Source organism: Eubalaena glacialis, chromosome 15, assembly GCF_028564815.1.
Source record: "Eubalaena glacialis isolate mEubGla1 chromosome 15, mEubGla1.1.hap2.+ XY, whole genome shotgun sequence".
Classification (NCBI taxonomy): Eukaryota; Metazoa; Chordata; class Mammalia; order Artiodactyla; family Balaenidae; genus Eubalaena; species Eubalaena glacialis.
The window spans coordinates 45,947,413-45,974,277 of NC_083730.1; the positions used below are offsets into that span (position 1 = coordinate 45,947,413).

General features: G+C 37.0%; 1 protein-coding gene across 3 annotated transcripts in view; it reads left to right on the top strand.

Annotated features, from left to right (window-relative positions):
- Positions 1–26,865, top strand: part of GAREM1 (GRB2 associated regulator of MAPK1 subtype 1) — a 206,267-nt gene that overhangs the window by 152,904 nt on the left and 26,498 nt on the right. The window lies entirely within an intron of this gene.

A 26,865-nucleotide genomic window follows, 5' to 3' on the forward strand; every position in this document is an offset into this window, starting at 1 on the left:
TCATTCTGTCTATATCAGTCTGCAAAGGAGGGAAAATTGATGTATCGAATGTTGCCCAATAGGTACTTATTGATCCTTGTTCGTCAGAGGAAAGCTGAATAGTGTTTACTGTGCTGTGTTGGTTTTGCATTCTTAAAGGGACAGTTCTGTCCCCTCCTACACAATGAGCGAGCTCCTTGACGAGAGTCTGGTTAGAAGAGGGACTAACCAGAGAAGCGATGCCACCAACCAGGTCCAGCCTCGTTTCAGCCTGCAAACCCACTGCACTTTCTTCAGCCACATCCACGATTACACTGACTCATTTGAGAAAGTGTTCACATTGAAAGGATTTTCTGTTTAACCTCATTTCAGCAGGAAGTCCAACTGAGTCACTGTTCTCTGAATATTTCAAGATTTAGGGGGCAGATGCCGGTTTCCTGGAAATCCACTCTATGTGAAAAACAGACTACATGGTATCTTGGCCCAAGAACGCAAGTGTCTTTACAGGTGGGTCACTCCACCTACACTCCCAGGAAGGGGAGAGATGCCCAAGACAGCTTCCTTAGTGGAGAAGTGGCCCATTGAATTGGCTAAGTCATTCTTTCCTCCAGTTCTAAAACACAGCTGCCATAATCTACTTCCTTTAGTTTTATTATTAAAATGATTTTGTATTTAGTAAAGTTCTTTACTAACCAAATTATGCTTATGTTCAGAATATTTATAATTTTTAACTCCTTCAGTGGCCCGGGCTGTGAGTCATCAAGACAGCTTGTATTTGTTTACATTGAAGATGTGTGAGAAAGTGTTCATTTTTAAACTTGCCAAGATTCGTTGGCCAGAAGTTAATCAAATCCTATTTCATTAGTGTCTTGATTTGATTTAAATCTCTCCTTAAAACTTACATTTAGAATTAACTAAATGAAAAAAATTTTGTTTAGAAAGCAAAGGTAATACTGCAAAACTCTCTTCTGAAACATTTCGTTTGCTGATAAATGATGAGAAATCACGCATAAAATTTTTTTATGATTTTTTAAATGTCCTCAAGTATTAAAATCTAATATTCAGTCTTTGGTGGCATATTGTTTACATGAAAGACTTTTAAAAGATGCCCCTAAGAGCTGTTTGTTTGTGAATTTGTATTGAACCAGCAATGAATGAAAAAATAATATTGAAACGAATACATTTTGATAGGGGTTTTTTTTCCCCACAGAATACCATGATTGGCTATATTGATTCAAATGTATATAATAGAGATGTCATTTAAAAGTTTAGCACAACAGTGTGAATGTACTTAACACTACTGACCTGTATACTTAAAAACGGTTAAGATGGTAAATTTCATGTTATGTATATTTTACCACAATTTTTTTAAAAAGCAAAATAAAAAAGTCAGTTGGACTCCCCACTGAAATGAGGCCAAACAGAAAATCCTTTCCATATGAACACTTTTTAAAATATGTCAGTGTAATTGTGGATATTACAGATAAGTGTATGGAGTAGAAGCTTATAGCATCCATAGAGCTGGTTGGATTTGGGTTGAGTTCTGTGCTATGCATACATAAATATTTAATACCTCTAGTCTATCACTCATAAAGTTTTAAGATGTCATCACATCCAGCCTGTGCTAATCATTAAGACGTCTTTCAATTCTATTCCAAGAAGACTCGATAAAGGAACCTCAAGAAATTTACATAGAGATATACACAAAAGTCTGTGTGCTTAGTGAGTAAACACCCACGTAAATAAATAAACCGAGGAGATTTGGGGGAAAGATGCCTGGATACTGCCTGGATTTTAAAAGAAAATGTTGGATGCCATGGTCTTCTTTAAAAATTGATTATAATGTGCATGAACATATATGCCGAGCTTAATGTGAGACCTAACTGGGGGCAAGGAAGTGCTATGCTTGGTTATTACTTCTCCTGGAGAAGGAGAGAAAAAATGAAAAACAGTACAACCTATTTATAAATATAGCTGTTACAAATATTATTAAATATAATGTAATATGAAATATTATATAAATATAGCTATTATCCAGGAAGCAATTTTTTACAAGATAGGAGAATTCAAACCTCCTTGGAAAATTCATCCTCTTCTCTCTGCTTCAGATACAGTGTAAATTAGACCAAGAGGCTAAACAACTCTAGAAATGACTTACAGTTAAGAATTGGCAGCTAACTGGCATCATGATAGTCAAAAGGCACAATTATTATTTGAAATAAAGAAATATATATTTATGCACATATATTCATATATAGTTACAAGTGCAAATTGAAATGAAGCACGATAAGAATACAGAGTAAAACAAAAGTATTGAAAGAACTAGTTTTGTTATTTTCAAGACTATAGCAAAATTTTATGTAAAATTTAACGGATAGTATTAGTACTATTTACACATTTATTTCAAAATAATGTATTCCTTTTATCTTGAATTAAAGAAAATATGTCTTTAGAAGATGACTTGATGTGTTTAAAAATGATCTGCCCAATTGTCCCATCATTGATTAACTGCGTGAAATGAGTTAATATATGGTAAACGTTTAATTCTTTAAGCGGCAAATATATTTTGAGCACCTACTACATGGCCCACCCTGTTCTAGGCACTGGGGGTAAATATTGAATAAGTAAATCATTGCCTGCTTGGAGATTACATTCTGTTGGGGAGGCAGGGAATAAATAAGCAAATACAAACACTACCTCCAAATAAAGCAATAGAGAAGACATTTGGATATACAAGTCCGGAGCTTGGGGCAGGGTCTGTCTTGGGATGTAATATATATTTGGGGCTTATCAGCTCCTAGGTGGCATTTGAAGTCACGGGGCTAGCTGAGTTCTCCTACATCTCAACCAAGGGTGATCCCCCCACCGCCCCCCCAGGGACATTTGACAATGTTTGGATACAATTTTGATTGTCACAGCTTGGGGAAGGGGCGGGTGCTACTGGTGTCTAGTGAGTAGAGGACAGGGATGCTGATAAACATCCTACAATGCCCAGGACAGCCCCCCAGCAAAGCATTATCCAGCGAAAACGTCCAGAGTGCCAAGGTTGAGAAACCCTAACCTAGCGTCTAGATTAAGAGAGGAGATCTGAGGACTGAGCCCTGGAGCATTCCAGCACTGGGGTCTAGAGGAGACAGAAAGGAGTAGCAGATAGAAAGACAGCAGAGCACGTGGTATCCCCGCAGCCAAATGACAATAGCGTTTCAAAGAAGAATGGGCAATTGTGTCAAATGCTTAGTGATTGAGTTCGATAAGCACTGGGAACTAACCATTAAGTTTAGCAAAATGGGAGCCTTTAGAAGCTTTGAGAGGAAGGAAATAATAATCATCTCAGAGACCCAGAAAACAGTTAACCAGGGAAGTATAGTAGGGTGGTCCCACGGTTTTGTCGAAGTAAATTTCAAGTGAGATTACGCAGCACTAACCTTTTTTTCTTCCAGCCATCTTCAGCTGGAGAGTTGGGTATATAGTCAGAGTTGGGTTCTACCAGGGAGTGTAACAGAGATAAGCAAAGGCACAGATGAAGTGCCCTGGAGTGGCAGGTAGCAATGAGCCATGGATACAAGATGTGTAACCCCAATGAAAATTGGAGATCCTGACAGGGTTAAGAAACTTCTGATGTGGATTTGTTTAAGGAAGTGATGTGCAAAATAGGAGAGTGGTAGAGTGTGAAGTCCTTGAAATTAAACTTGAGGCAGTAATATAGGAAATGATAGGAGTAGCTGTTTTTCAAATCTAAATAGGCAACTGAGGTGGGAGGAACAGAAAATGGGAGACGAGAAGGTCAAGAAGATGAAAGAATATGTGGGCAGGTAACCTCTTGCTGATCATTTTGTCCATTTCCTCCAATCCCTCCTAAGCTGATGGCATTCGATGTTTTTAGAACAGCAGTCACCTGCCTCATTCACCACTTTTTCCCTCTGTTAATAACATCCAGTTTTTGGTTTCCATGGTAAGAATTTTGTTTTTGTTTACCTGCTTTCCTACCTATTTGTTTTTTTTTTTTTTAAGGCGTTTCTAACCTTTTTTTTTTTTTTAAAGTTGAATTCATACTGTATTTTCAGTGTTTTTTTTTTTAACTTTTGGGTTTATTTATTTATTTATTTATGGCTGTGTTGGGTCTTCGTTTCTATGCGAGGGCTTTCTCTAGTTGCGGCAAGTGGGGGCCACTCCTCGTGGTGATGCACGGGCCTCTCACCATCGCGGCCTCTCCTGTTGCAGAGCACAGGCTCCAGACGCGCAGCCTCAGTAATTGTGGCTCACGGGCCCAGCCGCTCCGCGGCACGTGGGATCCTCCCAGACCAGGGCTCGAACCCGTGTCCCCCGCATTGGCAGGCAGATTCTCAACCACTGCGCCACCAGGGAAGCCCATACCTATTTGTTTTTAACTGTAATAAGCATTTTCTCAATTACCTCTTTTAGTTTTTTCATCAGCTATCTCTGCTCTCATGTTTACTTTCAAAGTCAGAAGATGTCTTAGTTCTGAATTGGTCATTCCAACCGAAGGCTCAGTCCTCTACCCTTTAATAAGAAAAATAGCTGCACCAACAGTTTTCAGTCCGACTTCTTTCTTTAAACAAGTTGCCGTTATCTAAAGAGCATGTCAGACTGTGTATCGTAGCTCAGGCTCTGGATTCAGAGATGAGGTCAGACACCAGCTCCAGGCATTGACTGTGACCTTGGGCAGGTCATATGACCCCAGGTGTCTTCACCTGCAAAATGGACAAAATGCGAGTGATACTACCCACCTCATAAATTTGTCATGAGATTTAAATGAAGCAATGTATTCATGTGCTTTGCAAGTGTCTCATGTAGGGGCTGGCTAACTACAATCTTGGGGCAAGGCACCTGTCTTGCAAATAAAGTTTTATTGGAACACAGCCATCCCCCTACACTTAGTGTTGTCTGTGGCTGCTTTCATGATACAACGGCAGAGTCTGGTAGTTGCAAAAGAGACCATCTGGCGCACAAGCCTGAAATTATTACTCTCTGGCCCTGTAAGAAAAGGTTTGCCAACCCCTGATTCAAAACATAAAATCCAACTAAATGAAGTTTCACATTTTAAAAAAATTTCCCAGCACAGATGATTTCACTTACTCTTTATTTAGTACTTTATATTCTGTGACTGAATATTAGAACAGAGTACATAATGTGTTGTTTCAGAATACCCTTTCACCTCAAATACTTTTTTGGAGACTTATTATACCAGTACCTAGTGAATTATTTTACATGTCTTCCAGCCTCCCAAACCCAGCCCAGTAATAATGAGAAGTGTTCCCACACGTGTATTTTCTGCCATCAAACTAACGACTAAAAAATTAAGTCTTGATGTAAGTCTGTCTTTCCTGTGACATTTGCGGAGAGAGCGGGAAGAAAGGGCAGCCTTGGATTTGGCACTGGGTAGCTTGCAGCTCTTGTAAAGTGGGGAGGAGGCTTCCTGCCTTCAGTGCCCTCACGCACAAGCTTTCTACATTAAAATGACCGCTCCCCAGTCCTAGGGAGCCCAAATGCGCTAATCTGGATGCTATAACGTTGCTATTTTCGTTCCGGTTTAGTGAGGTCCAAGCTTTCAGCTGTTCCAGCATAGATTCCCCGGAGGCAGAATAACAAGTTTGCATTGTCTCAGCTGGGGAAAGTGCCCCACTCAGGAACTGTGAGATTTGGGCCAAATGTGGAATGTAGTCACCACTTCAGCCCACACAGACCTCGTAAGAACCATTACCCTGTGGCTGGGTCAGAGCTCAGCTGACAGTCCTGTCACCTGCGAATTGGCTCCTGCTAACTGGGTTTGGCGCCTGGTTCTGGCAGGGGTGGCAGTGTCTCACGGCAAAGCTGCTGGAGTGTAGGGCGAAGCATCTCAGGATCAACTTTTTTTAAGAGGGAAAAAAAATCATGTAAGATTCAGAGAACTTGAGTGATAGCTGAGCTTCTCAATACTGAGAAACGTGACCAAGAATAAAGTGGCAAGCTGTTATAAATAATCCAGCAGGACTAGGAAATTTATAGACTCTGAGTTTTGATAATCATCAAATGTTAGACCTGGAAAGGCCCTTACACATTGCCTCGTCCTACTCCTTCTTTTAATAAATAGGAAAACTAAGAAACAGATGTCAGCCGACTTCGTTGATACATACAAAACCACAAAACAACTTAGCTGCAAAGCCAGGTCCCCTAATTCAATCCAGTCGTCCTTTTACTCCCTCATATTCTGTCTGTGGATTTGAGATAAGGCCCATGATTATGATCAGAAAATCCTTTCACATTGACACGATAGCTTGCATGGTAAACTCATTTTCTTTTTTTAAAAATCTAAATAAACATATTCAATAATTATTGCCTAGCCAAATCCTTCCGTCTTTCATATTTCTGAAATGCTTATGGTCTGACACACAGGATTTGGCAACTTTCTGAATGTTATATGTGCCGATTTTTAGATCTTACATCATTCCAGAGTATGTTGCCAATATTTCAGAAATAAAATCCTACAAGTTAACTTGATGTTTTCTATCAGCAGTGGTGCAGTTTCTAGTTAGATAGCACATGTCAAAATGAACCCCTTCAAAAATGCTACTGTAACATATTAACCCAGAATTTTTTTAAAGTATTAACCAGTATTCACAGAGAAACAAGATGGGTTGGTTCTTGCATTGTTGCTTGAAGCAGTGGTAAAGACACAAGGAAGTAGCCAAAATGCATCATTGAATAAATAAGCAAGAGTTCTAAAGTTTAATATGATTCCTGCAACTTGATGCTGAACTTTGGATTTTTTCCAAGGCTTCTAACTTACTGCGAATCAGCCAGCTTTTCCCCCAAGCCGTAGATTTGAGGCAGTCTGTGTGCCTTTTATCTTAATATATTCATTCCCCTTTTTAAAGCTGCCATCTGAAAAAGTGCTGAAGAAAAAATAAAGATCTTCCTCCTCTGCCAGCCAGTTAGACTGTACTTTGTTTCCATACCTAAGATAGTTAACAAATTAAACATATGTCATGTTACTTCCTTGACTCATTTTAACAGAACACACTACAGACCAGGCCTTGGAGATACATTGATGGGAAGGGTTTGGGCTGCTCTTGATTCTAACTCTTGTCATACTATTTTACTCTCTGCCATCTTTCTGATCACGTTTGTCTTTTAAAAGGCAAAAACAGCGTATGACTAGACTTTATTCTGTGTGCATGGGCCATCCTATGTTCGTCCTGTAGAGTAATACAAAATAGTGGGACTGAGTTCTTTGGTTGTTTTGTTTTATTCTTATACTAAGAGTATAGTTGAGTCGCGGTGGTCACATCATTCCTAGTTTAAAATACCATTCCTGGTTTCTGTCTTGACCATTCAGAAAAGGAATCCTCATGCTGTTAAGTTTATAATGATGTCAGGCAGGTGTTTTATTCCTCTGATTCTTCAAAATGGATAAGGATCATTGGCTCTGGCATTTTCTACCTCTGTGGAGCCTTTAGAGCATGAGTAGTTCTAGGTAGCCAGCTTTTGGGGTAGCTGTGAATTATAACAAAAATCCTGTCCAAAATGACTGTAATTTTCTTTCAGTTTTTTACAATGTATTGTACTTTCTATCATCCGAAAGAGAAGTACTGGAACAAAATTTAAACTCATCCTCATCTCCTGATGTGTATGACTTTTACCTTTATATGGGGAGACTCTACAACCCTGAGAATTATGTGCTTTATGGTCTCATTTAAATTGTTTGTTTGTTGCCTCTTATGTTTGTTAGAATACCTGCTTTAACAGTCCGTATTTCCAGTGTTGATTTCCACTTCTATTCAGCTGTGGGCTGGAAACTGGTAACCAAGCTGGATAGAGTTTTAGTTAGATAGGAGTAAGTACCCTTAAGGTCCTTAAAGGCTTTTCCATAAGCCCTAATGTCACATCTTTTTGGCTGCTCAGAGGCCTTTAGTTCACTACCTTGTTCTTGGCTACATTTCAGAGAGATCAGAAATTACCGATTAGTACGCAACCTGAATTTTGTCAGATGTAAGAATGAATTTTAAAAATGAAGAGTGAATGAATTTAGAAGTAACCAGTTTTTATTTGTATTTTCCAGTTTTTAAAAATTTCATCTTTTCCTTACCATGAGTCAGATGTCATTTATTTTCAAGAGTCATTCAGAATGATAAAATTGGATACAGTGGTGAGGCTAATTATTTCAGTGTTTGAAGACAGCCCAGTGCTTTTTTCATCATCTGAGGTTTCAAGACCTCCTCTGAAAAACTACCCGTTGGCAAGCCCTCGGCTGCGCCGTCACAAATTAAATCATGGCCGTTGTACTTGTCATCCTTGCCCTATTTCCTGTTTAAAAAAATAAAACACTCAGGATTGACATTTATCTTAACTCTTCATGCCCTTTCTTTCTCATTTTCTGCCATTTTCCCAAAAGAAAGAGTTACAAAAATCGAATTTCGGGGGGAAATGGTCTAATATTAATCAAATATTGTCTATTTAACCAAATATCAATCAGATCAATCCTGATTTTTTTTTTTTCAAGAGTTGAGATTTTAACCTCTGTTACGTGTTTCATCTTTAAAACAACTGTTCTTAGGGAACAGGTTGCCAGTCGCCAGGGACAGAGAGAAACAGAAGAGGTGGGGAGAGAGAGTATGTGTGTGTGTGTAAAATTTTATGTCAGTGTTTTTAAATGTTGCTTGACCTTGGGGTATTAATTCTGAAAGCTATTATGAACAGTAAAACCCTGATAGTTTCCTGGATTAGACCTATTAGAGTTGTTTAGATAACACACTTTGAATGACTTCCTCTCAGGAAATATTGAAACTGGAAATGTTAACCAGGCACGCATAGCCAAGCACTTAGACAGAACACATTGTTTCTTTTGCTATTAAAAAATTTTTAAAGGAAAGAAATTATGCAAATAAATCACATCTGTAGAAACCAGAGGAGACTGTTTGGCTCAACTGTCAAAGGAAGAACACTTATTTATGAGCTTCTTCCTCTGTCACTGACAGTGACCGCAAGATTGGTAGGTACATTAGTCTCCTAATATATGCAGAGCTAATTGTCAGCGTGAATGGTGACATCAGAGTTGGAAGCATGGAACCACAGATTGTACACACATATGTTATGCATTTTTATGTATGGGAGTAGGAGTAACTTCCTTTAGAAGTACAGACATACACGAAAATGTAGACAAAACTGTTGAGTGCGCCCAGAGAGTGACATTTACTGAAGATAATTTAGATCTGTTTAATCTGTGTGAATCGTGTCTCACAAACTATGTGGACATTCTCTTTCAGCTCATTTGGTGTGCAGTACTCACTAGACCTATAATTTCTTCATTCTGGAAGGTGTATGTTTATAAAAGTAAATAAGGAAAAATAGAATAAGTACCAATTTAAAGAAGCTAGAAAGAGACATTTCTTCTTGTTATTCCTTCGTGTTTGAGAAGCACTGTTGGCTCCCTGTATGTTCACTGGAAACAGTCTGTTGTATGAGTGAACATGTGTGTGTTTCCTCAAATCTCATGAGAACCCTTTCTCAACATCCTTGTCTCCATTCTGATCCAGATGGATGAACTGCCAACTTTTTTTATAAAGTTCCAATAAAAAGGAAGTATAGCAATGCATCTGAGCATTTTGGAGACCAGTTTATCCTAAAACAGTGTATTCTGAATCATTTCAATATGTTCACTTCCTTTGAGATATAACTGTAATGATATTTCAGTCCCTATTCTGACATTAAGTTTTATTCTGGGATAACACATTCAATAAAAACTTGAGCAATTCTTTAGTACAGAAGGAAGGATAATGCTTAAAGGTAGCGGTTTGGGCTTGAAAACAGTAGTGCATGAAAATAGAAAATAACATGAAAATACAGAGATGTGAAAGGTAATGTGAAGCAGAATTATAAGAATTAAAACTTTTTCAGAATTACTGTTAATAAAAGTAATAATAACGATAATGGTCTCCCTTTATTGGGGGCTTACCACTGTGGGAAGTTGTTTACCTACATTGGTTAAGCTTAAGAAGTAGCTGATGGTGTTCTCATTTTACAGATGAGGAAACTGAGGCTCAAAAAGGTAAAACACTTCATCTGAGGTCACCTAATAGTTAACAAGATTCAAACTCAGCTTGTAGTTTAGTTATTAGTATTGTACCCTTAATAGTATTGTACCAATTAATTTCCAAAGAACATGGTTCTTTTTATTCATCTATACCAGGGGTCAGCAACCTTTTTCTGTAAAGGCACACAAAGAGTAACTAGGTAAGAGTTTGCAGGTCATACAGTCCCTGTTGCAGCTACTCAACATTGCCAGTGGAGAGTGAAAGCAGCCACAGACCGTGCAGAAACAAATGGGCGTAGCAGCGTCCTAATAAAACTTTATTTACAAAGTCAGGTGGTGGGCCAGAATTGGACTGTGGGCAGTAGTTTGCTGACCTCTGATCTGTGTTATTATAAGCTTCACTAGATGCCAGCTGGAAGTAAAAGGGATAAACCAAAAATTAAAATTAATAGCCAGTGAATCTTCATAAGGACCCTTGGTGACCAAAGTCAGGAGAATAAAATAACTGAAACCTTGAAGCTACAGGTCCTGTAGGAAAAGACAGTCAGCTTTCGTACGTGCCAAGTACTGTCATGTATAAATGATACATTAGCTTAAAAGAAAACCCTCTTCTATATTCTTCAAAACTGTCAAGGTCATAAAAAACAAGGCAAGACAAAGAAACTCACAGGACAGAGGACTAGATGCAATGTGGTATCCTGGTTTGGTCCAGGAACAGAAAAAGGACATTCATGGAAAAACTTAGTGAAATCCAAATAAAGCTTATAATGTAGTTAATAGATTGTACCAATGTTCATTTCTTAGCTTTGATAATGTGCCATGGTTTTGTAAGATGTTAACAGGAGAAGCTAGGTGAAGGGTATACAGGAACGCTCTGTACTGCCTTTGCAACTTTTCTACAAATCTGAAATTATTCCAAATAAAAAGTTAAATTTTATTTATTTATTATTAATTAATTGATTTAAATTCCTAAACTTACTCCAATATAGAAGTCCAGGTGAATGCTGAGTCTGAAAATAAACACAGCTAAGTTGAGGTCTTGTTAAAAAATAATAATAATAACACTTATCTGAGTCCGCTGAAATGGATTTTAAACCTTAGGAGCCTGAACTTCTGTTAAAACAATATTGTGCTACCATTTATGTACTGATAATGCCTCCTTCAGAGGGATTCCCTTCACTCCAGAGACAACAGAACTGTTTGTTTTTTATAGCACTAATGTTGATCGACAAACTCCTTTTCCCAAAGGTTAAAATTATATAGAGATGACCCAGAGTGGGTAAGGAATTATTTACAAGGATTCTTACTACCTAGTTTTCTAAAGACATAATGATTCCTACTCAGTAAGCAATATGAACAATGTCAGTCACTTGACCCAAGATGCTTTTTTATTAACATAAAAGAAAAAATCCATCTCAGGCTTAATGTAAGCCTGATACTAAAATGTGATAAAGATAACATAATACTAAAACTATAGACTAATCTCACATGTGACTAAGATACCTCAATCATAGATCAAATGCTATCAAGGAGAATCATGCAATATATTTTTTAAGTGCACCATGATCACGTAGAGATTTTTTCGGGCATGTAGTGTTGTTTTACTATTTGGGAATCTACTATTAAAATATAAAATACATACATCAAAATGAAAAATAAACATATGACTATCTTATTGGATACAGAAACAGCATTTGGTAAAAAAAAAATTTCATTGTAGAAACTTTTAGAAAACTAGAATTGGAAAGACACATCACTAATACAATTTTTTAAAATATCCATTTCAAACCAACAAATTTCTCATAGTTGATATTAAAACACAGATTATATTCACATTAAAATGTGAAACAACACTCTCGTCACCACCACTCTGTTGTGGGGAGAAAGGATGAAAACTTTAAAAATGAAAACAAATTTTTCGACTGCATAAGATATAATTACCTAGGAATCCCAAGAGAATCAACTGGGAAAAACTATTACAATAAGATTACTGGACACACAGAATAGCAACAAAGTATATTCAACAAGACAGTAAACAGTAATGTTCAGGGATTGATAACAAAGGCAAGTTTAAATACTAATAAGGGAAATAAAAGATATGAATAAATGGTGAGAGTTTTCATGTGCCTGTTTGGAAATACTAATATAATGATGTTACTTCTTGTCAAAACACCATGTAGATGTACTTCCAGTAAAATTACCAATGCAAACCATGGACAGGATTATTCTAAAGTTCATCTGGAAAAATAGGCAAAAATATCTAAAATTTCCTATTGTCATGTTTTCTTTTAAGTTTTTATTTTTAAATAATTTCAATCTTAAAGAATTGTTGCAAGAATAATATAAGATCTCCCTAACCACTTTAGATTCACCAACTGTTAACATTTTGCACATTTGTTTTATCATCCTCTACGCCTGCATGTGCATATACGTACATATGTATAACTTATTTATGTTTTTCTGAACCATTCAAGAGTGAATTGCATATATTATGCCCTTTGCCCCTTAATAATCAGTGTATATTTCCTAAGAATAAGGATATTTTCTTATGTAACCACAGTACATTGATAACAATACTTTTATTTACAGTCTGTATTCTAACTTTGCCAAGTGTCCCAATGTCGTACTTTATAGCATTTTTGTTTCTTCCAGTACAGAATCCATTCCAGAATCACGTATGGCATTTACTTTTCATTTCTCTTTATTTCACTTTAATCTGGAACAGTTCTTCAACCTTTCTTTGTCTTTCATCACATGGATGTTTTTCAAGAGTACACACCAGATATTTTATAGAATATTTCTCAGTTTGGGTTTTTCTGATATTTCCTCATGATTAGATTCTAGTAGTGAATGCGCTTTTAAGGTGGACTGTTATGTGATTGAGGTCCTGAACTTCTCAGGGAATCACATGCAGAGGTGCGTGTCGTGAACATGCTTCTCTTTGGTAATATTAAGTTTTATCACTTGGTCAAGATGTGTCCAGTTTCTACCCTCTACAATTACTTTTCCTCCCCCGGTAATTAATTAGCTTCTGGGGGATGACATTTTAAGACCTTGCACATTATCTATTACCTTAATCAAACTTCTATAAATTCAGTATTAATTAATGATTCTAGTGTATAATCTTTACTGTAATAGATGATACAAAATTCTGATTTTTTCAATTCCACCACTTCTTTACATTTGTCAGCTTTTCCCCCATTCATTTTTTTCATTCATTCATCTTTTTGTTAACAATATGGACTTAGACATTCCTGTTTTATTCAATAGATTATAATTCATTACAGTCTTCATTTACTGTGGTACTCAAACTGTCCCAGATTTAGCCAGTGGGGGCTAGTTCAGGCTGGCTCCTGTGTCTTTTTGACATGATCCCATCATCTTATGAGCACTTCTTTACTTTCTGGCACAACAGAATGTTCCAAGCTAATCTTGTATCCTTCCTGCCCTCGCCCTGGAATCAGTCATTTGTCCCAGGAGCCCTAGTTCCTTTTAATGGGGAATGAGTTGGGCACTAAGTATATTTGGTGATAGTTGGAATCTTTCCTTCTAGTCCCTTGGAAAGAACAAAGCTAAGTAGTATATGTGTGTGTGGTGTCTTCAAATTATGAGTTGGTACTAATACCTCCAATTCCAATCCAACCCTGTGGAGTTCTTGCTTGCTTTTCCCAATTCCATACTTCTGTCTCCCCTGCCACAGTGAAAACTCTGGCTCCCAAAATATCGACACATTTACTCATTTGTTCAGTCCTACAATACACATAGAGTTGTTTGAGAATCACTGTACCTATACCCCTATACAAAACAAATCTACTAAAAAGAACACAATCTTGGTTGGTCTTTTCTTTTCCCTACTGGTAGTATATAGTCAGTGTTCCACAGTTACTTGGATTATTTCTCTGTCCCCAGGGCTGTTAGTTTATTCATTTGAAATACAGTTGGGTTCATCTGTTTCCATTTGCATTCAGCTTTTTTTTTTTTTTAATTTCTTGTTAACTTTTATTTCACTTTTTGAATATATAGATCATTAGCATACTTCCTAAAAGACAAAACTCTATAGCAAGGTTTACTCACAGAGGTGTCACTCTCCCCCATGTCCCTTCCTCCCTCCCCTCCCTCCTGTAAGTGACCAATTTCATTGTTTTCTGGTTTATTTTTCTTGTGTTCCTTAAAAAAAAATAAGCAGAAATATATATATATACACACACACACTAACTTTTCCTTCTTTCTTAAACAAAAAAGCAATATACCATATAAATTTTCATGTACTTGCTTTTTTTTTAACTTAGTATATCCTGGAATTTATTTCATACCAATTCATTGAACTAACAGTACTCATTCATTTTCACATAATATCATTTTGTGTGTGTACCATAGTTTATTCAATCAATTGTCGATGTTTGGGCATTGAAATAGGTTCCAATATTTTACAAATACAAATAATGCTACAACGAATAACCTTGTACATGGGTATTTTCATACGGTTGGAGAAATGTCTTCAGGGTAAATTCCTAAAAGTAGCATTGCTGGGTGGAGGGATAAATGCATGAATAGTTTGGTTAGATATTGCCAAATTCCCTGCCACCAGGCTTGTACTATTTGCATTTCCACCAGCTATGAACAAGAGTGCCTGTTTCCCCATAGCTTTACCAACTGAGGGCAGTGTCAAGCTTTTGAATATTTATCAGTGTTCTAGGTGAGAAATGGTATCTCAGTGTAATTACGGTTTACATTTCTGTTAGTATAAGAAAAGCTGAACATCTTTTCATAGATGCATCTTTTTAGTGGATTGATTTTTCATGGCTTTTCTGTTTTTCTGGAGGTTTTGGGGTCTTTTTTAAAAACTGCTTATGTATTAGGGATGTTAGGTCTTTTTCTGTCATATACACTGGAAATATTTTCTGTCAGTCTGTTATTTGACTTTTGACTTTGCTTTTCTTGTTTCTTTCCATCTAAAAACTTTGAGTCAGAATAACCACAAGTGAGGACTTTTGTTATCAGATCTCAAAATGTATGATAAAGATACAGGAATTAAAACAGTATTGTTATGATAGGAAAATAGGCAGAAAGATCATAAGGATAAAATGGCCCCTAAATAAATACTAATATATGTATACATTTGAGTGTATGTGTTTTATAAATTTAATATATAATAGAAGTGGCACTTCAAATCAGTGATGAAAGGGATGGTTATTTGGAAATGTACTGGACACTCAGTTAACTATTTAAAAAACTGAAGTTAGATCCCTACCTTAAATAATCCACCAAAAAAAATTAAATAAGTTAAATATTTAATAAATGAAACCATCAAAATGCCGGAAGAAAATATTGGTTAATGATACCAACATTTCTCAACCTGAGCACCAGTGAAAATTGGACCGGATAAATCCTTGCTGTAGGACTGTCCTGTGCCTTGTAGCATGTTTAGCACCATTCTTTGTTTGTACCCACTAGGTGTAAGCACCCTCCCAGTCATGGCCATCAAAAATGTCTCAAGACACTGTCAGATGTCCCCTGGGGGGGGTGGGCAAAACCACTCCTAGATCAGAACCTTGATCTATATCTTCTCAACAAGTAGACACATAACACCCAAGAATGAAATCACAAAGGAAATGTTTTAAAATGCTGCATAGAAAAAAAACTTTAATACTTAAAGAAGCCATAAAATTGAAATTCAAGCAACAAATTGGAAAATGTATAGCATAAATGACATTCACATTGCATAAATAGTAATCAATAAGATAGCCATCACAACAGAAAAATGGGTGAGGGACACAAGTAGACAATTCACAGAGGAAAAACTAAAAAGCTTGATAAATAAATACCAAAAAATATTCACAATACTAATATTCAAGCATATTCAACATAAAACATAAATAAATGCAGGACTCATGCTTTACTTTTAATATTGGTAAACATTAAATTTATTCAGCATGGGTATGGGGAAACATAACTTCATAGAGTAGAAATATGTCTATGTATAACATTGATGAAGTACAATGGGTAACACATATTAGACCTTTCACATGTATACACAGCTTTGTCCGTGCAATTCTACTTCTGAGACTTTATCCTAAGGAAATAATTGAAGTGTAAAAAAGTTTGCTGCAGTACTATTTATACTTGCTAAAAATTGGGAAATCCCATCTGTCTAACAATAAGGAATTGGTCAAATGAATTAAGGCATATCCATATATAATGGAATATGTTAGGTTAGTATTACAATTGATGGAGTATATGCACAGGAAAATGGATAAATTACAGTGAGAAGCTGAGCGATAAAACTGTATGTGTATTTCTATATCTCTGAGATAGACTGATACACTCATTTCTTTTTTCTTTTTTTTTTATTTCATTCTTTTTAATTGCTAAGTAGTATTCCAATGTATATATGTACCACCTCTTCTTTATCTGTTCATCTGTCAATGGACATTTAATTTGCTTCCATGTCTTGGCTGTTGTAAACAACGCTGCGGTGAACATTGGGATGCATGTATCCTTTCAAACCATGATTTTCTCTAGATGTATGCCCAGGAGTGGGATTGGTGGATCATATGGTAGCTCTATTTTTAGTTTCTTAAGGAACCTCCATACTGTTCTCCATAGTGGCTACACCAATTTACATTCCCACCAATGGTGCAGGAGGGTTCCCTTTTCTCCACACCCTCTCCAGCATTTATTGTTTGTAGATATTTTGACGATGGCCATTCTGAGTGGTGTGAGGTGGTTCCTCATTGTAGTTTTGATTTGCATCTCTCTAATAATTAGCGATATTGAGCATCTTTTCATGTGCCTCTTGGCCATCTATATATCTTCTTTGGGGAAATGTCTATTTATGTCTTCTGCCCATTTTTTGATTCGGTTGTTTTGTTTTTTATGTCACGCTGCATGAGCTGTTTGTAAAATTTGGAGACTAATCCCTTGTCGCTCGCATTGTTTGCAAATATTTTCCCCCATTCTGTAGGCTGTTTTCTCATTTTGTTTATGGTTTCCTTTGCTGTGCAAAAGCTTTTGAGTTTAATTAGGCCCCAGTTGTTTATTTTTGTTTTATTTCCAGTATTCTAGGAGGCGGATCATAAAAGATATTGCTGAGATTTATGTCAAAGAGTGTTCTGCCTATGTTTTCCTCTAAGAGTTTTGTAGTATCCGGTCTTACATTTAGGCCTTTAATCCATTTTGAGCTTATTTTTGTGTATGTTGTTAAAAGATGTTCTAGTTTCATTTTTTTACATGTAGCTGTCCAATTTTCCCAGCACCATTTATTGAAGAGACCATCTTTCCTCCATTGTATAGCCTTGCTTTTTTTGTCATAGATTAATTGACCATAGGTACATGGGTTTATTTCTGGGCTTTCCACCCTGTTCCATTAATCTATATTTCTGTTTTTGTGCCAGTATGGTACTGTTTTGATGACTGTAGCTTTGTAGTATAGAATGAAGTCAGGGAGCCTGATTCTTCCAGCTCCATTTTTCTGTCTCAAGATTGCTTTGGCTATCTGGGGTATTTTGTGTCTCCATACAAATTTTAAGATTTTTCTGTTTTGGTTCTGTGAAAAATGCCACTGGTAAATTGATAGGTATTGCATTGAATCTGTAGATTGCCTTGGGTGATATGGCCATTTTAACAATATTGATTCTTCCAATCCAAGAACCTGGTATATCTTTTCATCTGTTTGTATCATCTTCACTTTCATCAGTGTCTTACAGTTTCAGAGTACAGGTCTTTTGCCTTCTTAGATATGTTTATTCCTAGGTATTTTATTCTTTTTGCTACAATGGTAGATGGGATTGTTTCTTTAATTTCTTTTTCTGATTTTTTGTTGTTAGTGTATAGAAATGCAACAGATTTATGTGTATTAATTTTGTATCCTGTAACTTTACCTAATTCACTGATGATCTCTAGTAGTGTTCTGGTAGCATCTTTAGGATTTTTTATGTATAGTATCATGTCATCTGCAAACAGTGACAGTTTTCCTTCTTCTTTTCCAATTTGGATTCCTTTTATTTTTTTTCCTTCTCTGATTGCCATAGCTAGGGACTTCCAAAACTATGTTGAATAAAAGTGGCGAGAGTGGACATCCTTGTCTTGTTCCTGATCTTTTCCTCATTGAGTATGATGCTAGCTCTAGGTTTATCATATATGGCCTTTATTATGTTGAGGTATATTCCCTCTATACCCAGTTTCTGGAGAGTTTTTATCATAAATGGGTGTTGAATTTTGTCAAAAGCTTTTTCTGCATCTATTGAGATGATCACATGGGTTTGGGGTTTTTTTTTTGAATTTTATTCTATTTATTTTTTTTTATACAGCAGGTTCTTATTAGTCATCCATTTTATACACATCAGTGTATACATGTGAATCCCAATCTCCCAATTCATTACACCACCACCACCACCCCCTGTTGCTTTCCCCACTTGGTGTCTATACGTTTGTTCTCTACATCTGTGTCTCTATTTCTGCCCTGCAAACCGGTTCATCTGTACCATTTTTCTAGGTTCCACATATATGCATTAATATACGATATTTGTTTTTCTCTTTCTGACTTACTTCACTCTGTATGACAGTCTCTAGATTCATCCACGTCTCTACAAATGACCCAATTTCGTTCCTTTTTATGGCTGAGTAATATTCCATTATATATATGAACCACATCTTCTTTATCCATTCGTCTGTTGATGGGCATTTAGGTTGCTTCCATGACCTGGATATTGTAAATAGTGCAGCAGTGAACATTGGGGTGCATGTGTCTTTTTGAATTATAGTTTTCTCTGGGTATATGCCCAGTAGTGGGATTGCTGGGTCATATGGTAATTCTATTTTTAGTTTTTTAAGGAACCTCCATACTGTTCTCCACAGTGGTTGTATCAATTTACATTCCCACCAACAGTGCAAGAGGGTTCCCTTTTCTCCACACCCTCTCCAGCATTTGTTGTTTGTAGATTTTCTGATGATGCCCATTCTAAATGGTGTGAGGTGATACCTCATTGTAGTTTTGATTTGCATTTCTCTAATAATTAGTGATGTTGAGCATCTTTTCATGTGCTTCTTGGCCATCTGTATGTCCTCTTTGGAGAAATGTCTATTTACGTCTTCTGCCCATTTTTGGATTGGGTTGTTTTTTTAATATTGAGCTGAATGAGCTGTTTATATATTTTGGAGATTAATCCTTTGTCTGTTGACACATTTGCAAATATTTTCTCCCATTCTGAGGGTTGTCTTTTCGTCTTGTTCGTAGTTTCCTTTGCTTTGCAAAAGCTTTTAAGTTTCATTAGGTACCATTTGTTTATTTTTGTTTTTATTTCCATTACTCTAGTAGGTGGATCAAAAAGGATCTTACTGTGATTTATGTCAAACAGTGTTCTTCCTATGTTTTCCGCTAAGAGTTTTATAGTGTCCGGTCTTACATTTAGGTCTCTAATCCATTTTGAGTTTATTTTTGTGTATGGTGTTAGGGAGTGTTCTAATTTCATTCTTTTACATGTAGCTGTCCAGTTTTCCCAGCACCACTTATTGAAGAGACTGTCTTTTCTCCATTGTATATCCTTGCCTCCTTTGTCATAGATTAGTTGACCATAGGTGCATGGGTTTATCTCTGGGCTTTCTATCCTGTTCCTTTGATCTATATTTCTGTTTTTGTGCCAGTACCATATTGTCTTCATTACTGTAGCTTTGTAGTATAGTCTGAAGTCCGGGAGTCTGATTCCTCCAGCTCCGGTTTTTTCCCTCAAGACTGCTTTGGCTATTTGGGGTCTTTAGTGTCTCCATACAAATTTTAAGATTTTTTGTTCTAGTCCTGTAAAAAATGCCATTGGTAATTTGATGGGGATTGCATTGAATCTATTGGATTTGATGGGGATTCCATTGAATCTATTGGATTGCAGTAGATTGCTTTGGGCAGTATAGTCATTTTCACAATATTGATTCTTCCAATCCAAGAACATGGTATATCTCTCCATCTGTTGGTATCATCTTTAATTTCTTTCACAGTGTCTTATTGCTTTCTGCATACAGGTCTTTTGTCTCCCTAGGTAGGTTTATTCCTAGGTATTTTATTCTTTTTCTTGCAGTGGTAAATGGGACTGTTTCCTTAATTTCTCTTTCAGATTTTTCATCATTAGTGTATAGGAATGCAAGAGATTTCTGTGCATTAATTTTGTATCCTGCTACTTTACCAAACTCATTGATTAGCTCTAGAGTTTTCTGGTGGCATCTTTAGGATTCTCTATGTATAGTATCATGTCATCTGCAAACAGTGACAGTTTTTCTTCTTGTTTTCCAATTTGTATTCCTTTTATTTCTTTTTCTTCTCTGATTGCCATGGCTAGGACTTCCAAAACTATGTTGAGTAATAGTGGCGAGAGTGGACATCCTTCTCTTGTTTCTGATCTTAGAGGAAATGCTTTCAGTTTTTCACCATTGAGAATGATGTTTGCTGTGGGTTTGTCGTATTTGGCCTTTATTATGTTGAGGTAGGTTCCCTCTATGCCCACTTTCTGGAGAGTTTTTATCATAAATGGGTGTTGAATTTTGTCAAAAGCTTTTTCTGCATCTATTGAGATGATCATATGGTTTTTATTCTTCAATTTGTTAATATGGTGTACCACATTGATTGATTTATGTATATTGAAGAATCCTTGCATCCCTGGGATAAATCCCACTTGATCATGGCGTATGATCTTTTTAATGTGTTGTTGGATTCTGTTTGCTAGTATTTTGTTGAGGATTTTTGCATCTATATTCATCAGTGATACTGGTCTGTAATTTTCTTTTTTTGTAGTATCTTTGTCTGGTTTTGGTATCAGGGTGATGGTGGCCTCATAGAATGAGTTTGGGAGTGTTCCTTCTTCTGAAATTTTTTGGAAGAGTTTGAGAAGGATGGGTGTTAGCTCTTCTCTAAATGTTTGATAGAGTTCACCTGTGAAGCCATCTGGACCTGGAGTTTTGTTTGTTGGAAGATTTTTAATCACAGTTTCAATTTCATTACTTGTGATTGGTCTGTTCATATTTTCTGTTTCTTCCTGGTTCAGTCTTGGAAGGTTATACCTTTCTAAGAATTTGTCCATTTCTTCCAGGTTGTCCATTTTATTGGCATAGAGTTGCTTGTAGTAGTCTCTTAGGATGCTTTGTATTTCTGTGGTGTCTGCTGTAACTTCTCCTCTTTCATTTATAATTTTATTGATTTCAGTCCTCTCCCTCTTTTTCCTGATGAGTCTGGCTAATGGTTTATCAACTTTCTTTATCTTCTCAAAGACCCAGCTTTTAGTTTTATTGATCTTTGCTACTGTTTTCTTCGTTTTTATTTCATTTATTTCTGCTCTGATCTTTATGATTTCTTTCCTTCTGCTAACTTTGAGTTTTGTTTGTTCTTCTTTCTCTAGTTCTTTAGGTGTAAGGTTAGATTGTTTATTTGAGATTTTTCTTGTTTCTTGAGGTAGGCTTGTATTGCTATAAACTTCCCTCTTAGAACTGCTTTTGCTGCATCCCATAGGTTTTGGATCGCCGTGTTTTCATTGTCATTTGTCCCTAGGTATTTTTTTATTTCCTCTTTGATTTCTTCAGTGATCTCTTGGTTATTTAGTAACGTATTGTTTAGCCTCCATGTGTTTGTGTTTTTTACATTTTTTTCCCTGTAATTGATTTCTAGTCTCATAGCATTGTGGTCAGAAAAGATGCTTGATATGATTTCAATTTTCTTAAATTTACTGAGGCTTGATTTGTGACCCAAGATGTGATCTATCCTGGAGAATGTTCCATGCACACTTGAGAAGAAAGTGTAATCTGCTGTTTTTGGATGGAATGTCCTATAAATATCAATTAAATCTATCTGGTCTATTGTGTGATTTAAAGCTTGTGTTTCCTTGTTAATTTTCTGTTTGGATGATCTGTCCATTGGTGTAAGTGAGGTGTTAAGGTCCCCCACTATTACTGTGTTACTGTCGATTTCCTCTTTTATAGCTGTTAACAGTTGCCTTATGTATTGAGGTGCTCCTATGTTGGGTGCATATATATTTATAATTGTTATATCTTCTTCTTGGATTGATCCCTTGATCATTATGTAGTGTCCTTCCTTGTCTCTTGTAACCTTCTTTATTTTAAAGTCTATTTTATCTGGTATGAGTATTGCTACTCCAGCTTTCTTTTGATTTCCATTTGCATGGAATATCTTTTTCCATCCCCTCACTTTCAGTCTGTATGTGTCCCTAGGTCTGAAGTGGGTGTCTTGTAGACAGCATATATATGGGTCTTGTTTTTGTATCCATTCAGCAAGCCTTTGTCTTTTGGTTGGAACATTTAATCCATTCACGTTTAAGGTAATTATTGATATGTATATTCCTGTTACCATTTTCTTAATTGTTTTGGGTTTGTTTTTGTAGGTCCTTTTCTTCTCTTGTGTTCCCCACTTAGAGAAGTTCCTTTAGCATTTGTTGTAGAGCTGGTTTGGTGGTGCTGAATTCTCTTAGCTTTTGCTTGTCTGTAAAGCTTTTGATTTCTCCATCAAATCTGAATGAGATCCTTGCCGGGTAGAGTAATCTTGGTTGTAGGTTCTTCCTACATCCTACATCACTTTAAGTGTATCATGCCACTCCCTTCTGGCTTGTAGAGCTTCTGCTGAGAAATCAGCTGTTAACCTTGTGGGAGTGCCCGTGTATGTTATTTGTCATTTTTCCCTTGCTGCTTTCAATAATTTTTCTTTGTCCTTAATTTTTGCCAGTTTGATTACTGTGTGTCTCGGCGTGTTTCTCCTTGGGTTTATCCTTTATGGGACTCTCTGCGCTTCCTGGATTTGGGTGGCTATTTCCTTTCCCATTTTAGGGAAGTTTTCAACTATAATCTCTTCAAATATTTTCTCTGGTCCTTTCTCTCTCTCTTCTCCTTCTGGGACCCCTATAATGCGAATGTTGTTGCATTTAATGTTGTCCCAGAGGTCTCTTAAGCTGTCTTCATTTCTTTTCATTCTTTATTCTTTATTCTGTTCCACAGCAGTGAATTCCACCATTCTGTCTTCCAAGTCACTTACCCGTTCTTCTGCCTCAGTTATTCTGCTATTGATTCCTTCTAGTGTATTTTTCATTTCAGTTACTGTGTTGTTCATCTCTGTTTGTTTGTTCTTTAATTCTTCTAGATCTTTGTTAAACATTTCTTGCATCTTCTCGATCTTTGCCTCCATTCTTTTTCCGAGGTCCTGGATCATCTTCACTATCATTATTCTGAATTCTTTTTCTGGAAGGTTGCCTATCGCCACTTCATTAAGTTGTTTTTCTGGGGTTTTATCTTGTGCCTTCATCTGGTACATAGCCCTCTGCCTTTTCATCTTGTCTATCTTCCTGTGAATGTGGTTTTTGTTCCACAGGCTGCAGGATTGTAGTTCTTCTTGCTTCTGCTCTCTGCCCTCTGGTGGATGAGGCTATTATCTAAGAGGCTTGTGCAAGTTTCCTGATGGGAGGGACTGGTGGTGGGTAGAGCTGGCTGTTGCTTTGGTGGGCAGAGCTCAGTAAAACTTTAATCCACTTGTCTGCTGATGGGTGGGGCTGGGTTCCCTCCCTGTTGGTTGTTTGGCCTGAGGCGACCCAACACTGCAGCCTACCCGGGCGTTTTGTTGGGGCTAATGGCAGACTCTGGGAGGGCTCACGCCAAGGAGTACTTCCCAGAATTTCTGCTGCCAGTGTCCTTGTCCTCATGGTGACACACAGCCGCCCCCCGCCTCTGCAGGAGACCCTCCAACACTAGCAGGTAGGTCTGTTTCAGTCTCCTATAGGGTCACTGCTCCTTCCCCTGGGTCCCGATGAGCACACTACTTTGTGTGTGCCCTCCAAGAGTGGAGTCTCTGTTTCCCCCAGTCCTGTCAAAGTCCTGCAGTCAAATCCTGCTTGCCTTCAAAGTCTGATTCTCTAGGAATTCCTCCTCCCATTGCCGGACCCCCAGATTGGGAAGCCTGACGTGGGGCTCAGAACTTTCACTCCTGTGGGTGGACTTCTGTGGTATAAGTGTTCTCCAGTTTGTGAGTCACCCACCCAGCAGTTATGGGATTTGATTTTACTGTGATTGCGCCCCTCCTACCGTCTCATTGTGGCTTCTCCTTTGTCTTTGGATCACATGGTTTTTATTCTTCAATTTGTTGACGTGGTGTATCACACTGATTGATTTGCAGATATTGAAAAATTCTTGCATCCTTGGGATAAATCCCACTTGATCATGGTGTGTGATCCGTTTAAAGTATTGTTGGAAACAACCCAATTAAAAAATGGGTGATAGACCTAAATAGACTTTTCACCAAAGAAGACATACAGATGGCCAAGAGGCACATGAAAAGATGCTCAACGTCACTAATTATTAGAGAAATGCAAATCAAAACTACAATGAGGTATCACCTCACACCTGACAGAATGGCCATTTTCAAAAAATGAAACAATAAATGCTGGAAAGGGTGTAGTGAAAGGGAACCCTCCTGCACTGTTGGTGGGAATGTAAATTGATACAACCACTATGGAGAACAGTATGGTGGTTCCTTAAAAAACTAAAAAATTGAACTACCACATGACCCAGCAATCCCACTACTCAGCACATACCCTGAGAAAACCATAATTCAAAAAGAGACACGTACCACAATGTTCATTGCAGCTCTATTTACAATAGCCAGGACATGGACGCAACCTAAATGTCCATCGACAGATGAATGGATAAAGAAGATGTGGCACATATATACAATGCAATATTACTCAGCCATAAAACGAAACGAAATTGGGTTATTTGTAGTGAGGTGGATGGACCTAGTGCCTGTCATAGAGAGTGAAGGAAGTCAGAAAGAGAAAAACAAATACCATATGCTAACACATATATATGGAATCTAAAAAAAAAAAAATGGTACTGGTGAATCTAGGGGCAGGGCAGGAATAAAGATGTAGACATAGAAAATGGACTTGAGGACATGGGGGAGGGGGAAGCTGCGGTGAAGTGAGAGTAGCATCGACATATATACACTACCAAATGTAAAGTAGATAGCTAGTGGGAAGCAACAGCATAACACAGGGAGATCAGCGTGGTGCTTTGCAATGACCTAGAGGGGTGGGATAGGGAGGGTGGGAGGGAGGCTCAAGAGGGAGGGCATATGGGGATATATGTATGCACATGGCTGATTCACTTTGTTGTACAACAGAAACTAAAATAGCATTGTAAAGCAATTATACTCCAATAAAGATGTATTTAAAAAAAAAAAAAAACTTTAGTTCTGAAAGTCTTCCAAAAAAAACAAAAGTATTGTTGGATTTGGTTTGCTAGCATTTTGCTGAGTGTTTTTGCGACTGTTCATCAGTGATACTGGTCTGTAATTTTCTTTGTTTGTGGTATCTTTGTCTGATTTTGGTATCAGGGTGATAGTGGCCTCAGAGAATGAGTTGGGAGTGTTCCTTCCTCTGCAATTTTTGCAGTACTTTCAGAAAGATAGGTGTTAACTCTTCTCTGAATGTTTGATAGAATTTACCTGTGAAGTCATCTGGCCCTGGACTTTTGTTTGTTGGGAGTTCTTTAATCACAGTTTCAATTTGAGTACTTGTGATTGGTCTGTTCATATTTTCTATTTCTTCCTGGTTCAGTCTTGGGAGATTGTACCTTTCAAAGAATTTGTCCATTTCTTCTAGGTTCTCCATTTTATTGGCATATATGGTAGTCTCTCATGATCCTTTGTATTTCTGTGGTGTCAGTTGTGACTTCTCCTTTGTCATATCTAATTTTATTGAGTCCTCTCCCCTTTTTTCTTGATGAGTGTGGCTAAAGGTTTATCAGTTTTGTTTATCTTTTCAAAGAACCAGCTTTTAGTTTCATTGATCTTTTCTGCTTTTTCTTCATCCTTATTTCTGCTCTGATCTTTATGATTTCTTTCCATCTACTAACTTTGGGTTTTGTTTGTTCTTCTTTTTCTAGTTGCTTTAGGTGTAAGGTTAGATTGTTTATTTGAGATTTTTCTTGTTTCCTGAGGTAAGATTATATTGCAGTAAACTTCCTTCTCAGAACTGCTTTTGCTGAGTCCCATAGGTTTTGGATCGTCATGCTTTTGTTTTCATCTGTCTTTAGGTATTTTTTGATTTCCTCTTTAACTTCTTCAGTGATCCATTGGTTGTTTAGTAGCATATTGTTTAGCCTCCATCTGTTTGTTTTTTTACAGTTCTTTTCTTGTAGTTGATTTCTAGTCTCATAGTGTTGTGGTCGTAAAAGATGCTTAATATGATTTCAATTTTCTTAAATTTACTGAGGCTCACTTTGTGGCCCAGCACGTGATTAGTCCTGGAGAATGTTCCATGTGCACTTGAGAAGAATTTGTATTCTGCTGCTTTTGGATGGAATGCTCTATAAATATCAATTAAGTCCATCTAGTCTAATGTGTCATTTAAGGCCTGTGTTTCCTTATTGATCTTCTGTCTGGATGATCTGTCCATTGATGAAAGTGGGGTGTTAAAGTCCTCCACTATGTATTACTGTCTGTTACTCCTTTTATGGCTGTTAGTAGTTGCCTTATATATTGAGGTGCTCCTATGTTGGGTGCATATATATTTACAGTTGTTATATCTTCTTCTTGGATTGATTCCCTTGATCATTATGTAGTGTCCTCCTTTGTCTCTTGTAACAGTCTTTATTTTAAAGTCTGTTTTGTCTGATATGAGTATTGCTACTCCAGCTTTCTTTTGATTTCCATTTGTGTGGAATACCTTTTTCCATCCCATCACTTTCAGTCTGTGTGTGTCCCTAGATCTGAAGTGGGTCTCTTGTAGACAGCATATATATGGGTCTTGTTTTTGTATCCATTTAGCCAGTCTGTGTCTTTTGGTTGGAGCATTTAATCCATTTACATTTAAGGTAATTAT